Genomic DNA, 8,415 nt, shown 5'->3' with positions numbered 1-8,415 from the left:
TCCCAATTCGCATACTATGCGTCCTAAATAGTATTCGAAAATAGAATTAGTATGTCCCAAATCGTAGTATGTTTAAAAAAGTATTCCAAAGATTCCCGGATGATCCACTACTTAACTTCAGAATTCGAAGTGCGGATCAACGCTATTTAGGACGCACTCTAACGGTTTATATCGCCCTAGAACTACAAACACGCATAAAAAGTGTTCAAAAACTACAAATATGGCGGATATGCGCGACCAACGGACAGGTAGAGAAAGGTGTTTGAGTGATAAATGTGTAACCTGATAAAAAATATATTTTTAATGTTATCCGCGTTATATTTCATGTGCAGCAACATTATGAACTTTTATAATGATAGATTTGGTCATTAACCTTTTAATGTATCATTATGCAAACACAAGAGCGGAGTTATCGGCATGAACCGCATAGCATGAACGACTTGTGAAAGAAAGTGCCTCTTTATTTCTCTCTAGGAATTTTCGAATACTATTTAGGACTGATAGAATGCGAATTGGGGCGCAGCATCGCTGACTCCAGATCAGTGGAAAAAAGAGAAACTCGAGCTCATCCTGGAGCGTTTGGTTATGTGTCGCTATAGTTACCGCAGACGCCTCAACATCGCGTCATCTGATTGGTTGCTGTTTGTTTTCACATTTCTGATTCGAGCTTGTTTGTGTTGTCCTCTCAAAAATATATGACGACCTTCAAGTATGCGATTCAACTTGGGATATTCTCGATCCACACAGGTGAGAAAAAACATCCTGCAGGATATAAGACCTTAAATTTCGTTCATACAGTCAGTGGCCTCAAAAAAGTATTACCTCAGTCTGTATGTCACTACGTTTGATGAAATATAAACGCTTCTGGCATTTATTTTAACTAGTGACACTTTCCAAACGAAATATTTTACAAAAAATATACATATTTTTGTTGGTATTTATGTTATAAAATCAATAGAAACGCTGTTTCCAGTCAATAGTTAATGAAATGAGCTCCACCTGTGTGAACTTGAGGAGAACTGACTTCAAACATCCACTAAAAATCACCAAAACACCAGATTATTCATGGATAGATGTCTCTATCTTCATTTCTAGGATGATTGGTACATTAATACAAATAGAAATGTATAATGTTGTATTTTTTATTTTTGTACAAAAATATCACATTCATGTAAAGAAATGGGCTAAAGCTAAGCCAAATTATGAACATTTTATTAAAGAAATTAAACAATATGGTACTACTTTGCAAAATATTAGAAACAGAAAAGCTAAAAAGACCTATGAAGCACTGTCACTTTCATTTGGTTAATTGAATGTTTTAATTTTTCTTTTATCCCTGGCATAAATCCTTGTTTTTCTCTCTCCTTTTTCTATTTCTTCTATTACTGTTGTGAAATGTATGTATTTGTAATAATATGTACATAATTGCATAAAAACACCAGATTATTCAAAGACATTGAGCAAATATGATTTTAAGTGTTCAGATGTATGTGAAAACAACAGTTCACCCAAAAATTATTTTCTCAGACTCATGTCATTCCAAACTTGTATGCATTTTTTTTATTATTATTATTTGCATGTCACTTGTTTGTATAAAAAAAACTTTAAATGAAGGTGAATATGATAAGATATTTAACTAATAGATCACCACACTTCCACAACTGATGTTAAGCTTTCTATTAAGCTTAACTAAACTCTGTTCTGTTTAAATATGAAAATGATGCATTATCTAATTAAATTTGCACTAATGTCTACACTACCAGTCAAAAGATTTTTAATGTTTTTAAAAAAAGTCTCTTCTGCTCACCAAACCTGCATTTATTTAATCCAAAGTACAGGTACAATTTTGAAATCAGTACAATTTTGAAAAAAATTACTATTCAAAATAACTGTTTTCTATTTCCATATATTATAAAATGTAATTTATTTCTGTTATTTCAAAGCTGGATTTTTAGCATCATTACTCCAGTCACATGATCCTTCAGAAATAATTCTAATATTCTGATTTGCTGCTCAAAAAACATTTATTATTATTATGTTGAAACAGCTGAGTAGAATTTTTTCAGGTTTCTTTGATAAATAGAAAGTTTAGAAGAACAGTATTTATCTGAAAATAGAAATCTTTTGTCACATTATAAATGTCTTTATCATCACTTTTGATCAATTTAAAGCATCTTTGCTAAATACACTGACTCCAAGCTTTTGAATAGTATAGTGTATAATGTTACAAAAAATGTTTTTATGTTTTTTGTTTTTTTTTCAGATAAATGCTGATCTTTGTATCTTGTCATTTATCACAGAATCCTGAAAATAATGTACTCAACTGTTTTAAATACTGATAATAATAAATGTTTCTTGAGCAGCGAATCAGCATATTAGAATGATTTCTGAAGGATCATGTGACACTAAAGACTGGAGTAATGATGCTGAAAATTTAGATTTGATCACAGGAGTAAATTGCATAAAAATATTCAAATAGAAAGCAGTTATTTTAAATAGTAAAAATATTTGACAATATTACGGCTTTTGCTGTATTGTTGAGCAGAAGAGAATTCTTTAAAAACATTCCAAAAAATCTTACTGTTCAAAAACTTTTGACTGGTAGTGTATATGTATGTATATGTACATTTGCATTATGTTTTTAAAAATGAAATGTTGTTCTCCTCTGTAATAACCTTAACCTTCAGAATGTAAATAGGAATAAAACTATGAGTTTGGCATATGTAAGTGCTGATGAAGTGGAGAAAAAAACTGAAAAATATGTATTGGAATTGGAATCTACAGATGTGAACAGATAAGTGCTATAAAATGCAATGAAAATGTATTTTGGGTGTTTTCTTTCCACTTGTTTGGAACAACATGTTATGAAAAGCTAAATAGTCTAAAATCTCAAAATTTACCAGTGCATAAAAAATATTTTGGTCTGTAGTTTCTTGCTTTAAGTATTTGTCATCTGACTGACCTGCAGACATGAGAGTAAAGAAGATAGTGTCAACATGCCTCTCCAAGACAAAAAGTCTAGAGGACCAAACAGACCAAATCCCAAACCTAAAGACAAGTAAGTCATCACTGAAACTATTACTGATGGGAATTTAGTTTCTCAGCAGATATTTATAATGTCTTTTTAAAATATTTGTTTAGGGAGCTTCTTGATCTCAAGAGACTGTTATCATTGATCACAGCTCCAGTGTCAAAACAGGTAATTTTTTATTTTATTTTGACATACAGAATCGCAAATGTTCACCACATTGTTTTCAGATAACTTAAATTGAATTGCAATGCTTGTTGCTACCTCAATTTAACATTTGCAAATTAAACAGCAATTTTATTGTCAGTTAAATTCTAAATTTTGCCTAGTTGATTCATCTCTGCTCGCCTTCTCAGGTTTCATCTTTGAATCAATCCAAGGGACGAAAGCCTCAGAGCTCCACAAATGTTCCTGATCACCGGAAAATCGGCACAAACACTGAAGCATCCGAGCTGGATAACTTTAGGTGCACACTATCCCATGTTCCAGCTGAGGTCAAACGTTTACATACACCTTGGAGAATCTGCAAAATGTTAATTATTTTACCAAAATAAGAGGGATCATACAAAATGCATGTCATTTTAAATTTAGTACTGACCTGAATAAGATATTTCACATAAAATACGTTTACAAATAGTCCACAGGAGAAAATAATAGTTGAATTTGTTGAAAATGACCCCGTTCAAAAGTTTACATACGCTTATTTCTAAATATTTTGTTGTTACCTGAATGATCCACAGCTGTTTTTTTTTGGTTAGTGATAGTTGTTCGTAAGTCCCTTGTTTGTCATGAACAGTTAAACTACCCGTTGTTCTTCAGAAAAATCCTTCAGCTCCCACAAAATTTTTGGTTTCTCAGCATTTTTGTGTATTTGAACCCTTTCCGAAAATGACTGTATGATTTTGAGATCCATCTTTTCACACTGAGGACAACTGAGGGACTCATATGCAACTATTACAGAAGGTTTAAACACTCACTGATGCTTCAGAAGGAAAAACAATGCATTAAGAGCTGGGGGTGAAAACTTTTAAACAGAATGAAGATATGTACATTTTTCTTATTTTGCCTTAATATCATATTTTTTTTCATTTAGTACTGCCCTTCAGAAGCTAGGGCAGTTTACATATACAAAACTGTAAAAACAGTAACTGAAAATTAGGTCCAAATATTAATAAAACATATAATCGTATGCCAAATAGTACATTTATAATGATACTATATAGTATAGAATAAAATAACAACAGTAATAATAATAATACAAATGAAAATTATAAGACATAATAAAATGGCAAAACTTTAACTAAAAATAAAATTTGAATGGAAAACATAAAAATAAAAGTAGTTCAAAATATTAAGTATAATTGTATGCCAAATACTAAATTTAAACTGATGCTATATAGACATATTAAAATGATAATAATAATAATTAAAATTATAAAAGAAATGCATAATAAAATTGCAAAAACGTTAACTAAATGTAAAATTAAAATGAAAGATATAAAAATAAAATTAGTTCGAAAAATTAAATATATAATCGTATGCTTTACACTGATACTACACGGACATATTAAAATAATAACAATAATAATAATAATATTAAAAAAAACACAAAATAAAATGCTAAAACTTGAACTAAAAATTTTATTAAATTTAAAATATACAAATAAAATTAGTTAAAAATATTAAATATATAATTTTAAGCCAAGTAGTATACAGAAGTTTCCCAGAAACCTGATCATTGATCCTAAAATTCAAAAAGTTTTTACCCCCGGCTCTTAATGCATAGTTATTTTAGTATTATGAATCAAGTGTATGTAAACTTTTGAACGGGGTAATTTTTATAAATTCAACTATTATTTTCTCTTGTGGACTAAATGTAAACGTCTTTTATGTGAAATATCTTATTCAGGTCAGCACTAAAGAAACAAATAACATTCATTTTGTATGATACCTCTTATATTGATAAAATAATTAACATTTTGCAGATTCTCCGAGGTGTATGTAAACTTTTGACCTATCTGCTAATTTTGCTCTTATTCTCTTGCATTTTGTAACCAGCTTTCATGTCATTTACAGTGTTACCTACAGAAATCAGAGGTGTTTTAGTGACCAGCCACATCACAGACTCTTCCTGGACATCTTCACTGCCTTGATCAATAACAGACTCGGTTGTAGGTGTGTATTTATGAGTATGATGCTGATAGTATGTATGAAGTATGCCGGTTATAGGTCAATATAAACTGGTCTTATTTGTTTTTAGCATCTGGCTGGAAAATGCATCCTCAGACAACATCCTAAGAGTTTTAAACTGCTTGAGATTGTTGATCAGGGATCCTCTTCACCAGGTCAGATCAAAACATTTTTTAATATAATTTTAAAATAAGAAAAGTGTCAAAAAAAGCACCCTAGGTAATCTGAAGGAATTGTTCATTTATTTTTTTTTTGATTGAGGCCTTATTAGAAGTATTACTTCTATGTTATATTATATGAGCTTATAAAATGTACTCTGACATTCTATCTTTTAATTTGCTGTGCAGTACTGTATATATATATATATTTCTGTGTCCTCTTATAGAAAGTCTTCTTTGAACTTCAAGGTGCTGGGCAGCTTGCTGAGGTAAAGATTTCCACAGTGTTCAAATGCTGAAAATACACAGCAGCTTGTAAAAATGCATTGTTTCTTACTGGATGTTTTTCAGCACATGGAGTCGGTTGCAACTGTGTATCTGGAATGCAGAGAACAGACGCTGGAAATCGAGCAGCTGGTTGCAATGACATGTGAGACAAACATGTTGCAGTACTTTACACAGTATGTACAGATTGGTAATGAGACGCAAGAAGAATAATGTGTTTGCTGTGCTTGTTTCCCCATCATTTGCTCTGCAGATATGTTTCAGAAGTTGTCTTTTGTTGAGGAGCAAAGACAGTGGATTATAAATTGTGGTGCACATAAGGTATGAGTTTTATTGATGTAAACAAAAATGGAATGTAGCTTTGCAATCAAAATTTGGTTCAAACAGCAGATTGTAGTGTTTTATGTATTGCAGCTGCATGTATATATGTATAAATTAAACTATGTAGACATTTCAAAAATAATAATAGTCAATAATAATAATAATAATGACAAAAACACAAAACAAAATTGCAAAAAATGTAACTGGAAATAAAATTAAAATGGAAAATATAATAATAAAATTTGTTCCAAGTATTAATAAAAAGTATAATTGTATGCCAAATACTAAATTTACACTTATACTATATAGACATATTAAAATAATAATAATAGCAGTAGTAGCAGTAGTAATACTATATAGACATATTAAAATAATAATAATAATAACAGTAGTAGTACTAATAATAATAACTATAATAATAATAATTAAAAAAAATTAACTAAAAACTAAAATAAAAATAGAAAAATAAAATAGTTCAAAATATTAAATATGTAACGGTAAACCAAATAATAAATGTACAGTTACTGTATAGACATATTCAAATAATAATAATAATAATATTTAAAAAAACATGAAAAACACATTATAAAAAATGTAATAATTATAATTATAATTTATACTGATACTATATAGACATATTAAAATAATAATATTAATTGTAGTAATAAAATAATAATTACAAAAAAATAAAAAATAAAATTGCAAACACAAAACTAAAAATATTAAAATAAAATTAATGTAACTGTATGCCAAATAGTAAATTTATACTCTTACTGTGCAGACATATTACAATAATAAAAATATTTAAAAAACATGAAGAAACGCATAATAAAACTGCTAAAATTTTAACAAAAAATTTGTACAATTTAAATGGAAAATATAAAATTACTATATACTATATAGACATTAAAATAATAATAATATTAGTTGTTGTATTAATAATAATAATAATAACAATAATAAAATGAAAACACTTTAACAAAAAAAACTGAAAATGGGAAATATTAAAATAAAATTAGTTCAAAATATTAAATATATAATTTACACTGATACTATATAGACACACACACACACACACACACACACACACACACACATATATATATATATATATATATATAAGGAATAAACTTGACAAACACAAAACGATTTTTTAAAATATAATTAAAAAAAATTACTTAAAGTAAAAGTGTTATAATAGTATATCAAATGCCAAAATGACACTGATTTAAAATAAATAATTTTTCTTTTGCACAGACCCTTGTGAAGCTGCTCTCTACACGGGACAGTAGTGTGGTATTAGGATCTCTCCTGGCTCTCACCACACTAGCTGAAAGGTACTTTTATATTATGAGAAATACATATCAACAGCAATTAGCATAATGGATTTAATCAATAATCCCATTTTTCATTTAGTCAAGAATGCAAAGAGAAGATCGGAGAGCTGTCTGTTGTGGAGCATCTTCTTGTTGTATTGCAAGAATATGACATGTTTTCAAAAAGGCAAGTATTCGTTTGACAGCGTATATTGTTGATTGTATTTCTGTTGAATTATTTATTTATTTATTTATATTGATTTGCAGTCATTTATACATTTTTACATTTTAATTTTTTTTTTTTTTTTTTTTTACATTTTAATTACACAAGCATTTTTGCATTGAATTTGTGACTGTTACTACTTAACAGTCTAGTTACTTATTAACTTAAATTTTGCAAAAAAATAATTTGGTCAAAAATAATATATTTTATGTTTTTTTTTTTTTTTTCAAATAGGTCATCAAACCAATTACTTGAGGCTGTTCAGAAAGCATAATTGCACATAAATGACACTTCACCTTTAAATCTTAATTGATTTGAATAGTATTTGAACATAATCTGCTCTCAGGTTGAGCGCAGAGCTGCTAAGGTTGCTGTGTTCAGTGCAGTGCATCAGGGATCAGGTGCGTCAGTGCGATGGGGTGCCAGTGCTCCTCAGTCTCCTGCACTCGGAGCATGTGAAGCTGCTGTGGAGTGCGGTGTGGGTTCTCGTGCAGCTGTGTCAGGATCCCGACACCAGCTCTGAGATCCGGGCGTGGGGAGGTGTGCAACAACTGCTGCGCATCTTACACGGGTGAGTGTCTCAATGCCGTCTGGCCTTGTTAGTTTTGAGAGCTTTGAATGCACTTTAAGTAATGCACAACTTTTATTTCCAGAGAACGAGTGTATGTTTCCGATCGCTCCACAATAGAAACCCTTTCCAGTGCCAACGCAGCAGGCAGGATATACAGACAGCACGTCTCGTCGGAGGTGAGCCCTCAAGAGACTGTGGAGAACACCATCAATCTACAGTCGGGTGAGAAAGCACAGGAAAATGCGGGATTTTAGGGTTTTAGTGGTGCTTAGTAATGATGATGATAATGGTAAAATAATATGCAGGGCTTAATAGATCATAGG

Source organism: Garra rufa, chromosome 9 (assembly GCF_049309525.1).
Source record: "Garra rufa chromosome 9, GarRuf1.0, whole genome shotgun sequence".
Lineage (NCBI taxonomy): Eukaryota > Metazoa > Chordata > Actinopteri > Cypriniformes > Cyprinidae > Garra > Garra rufa.
Note: the sequence above shows the minus strand (reverse complement) of the source record.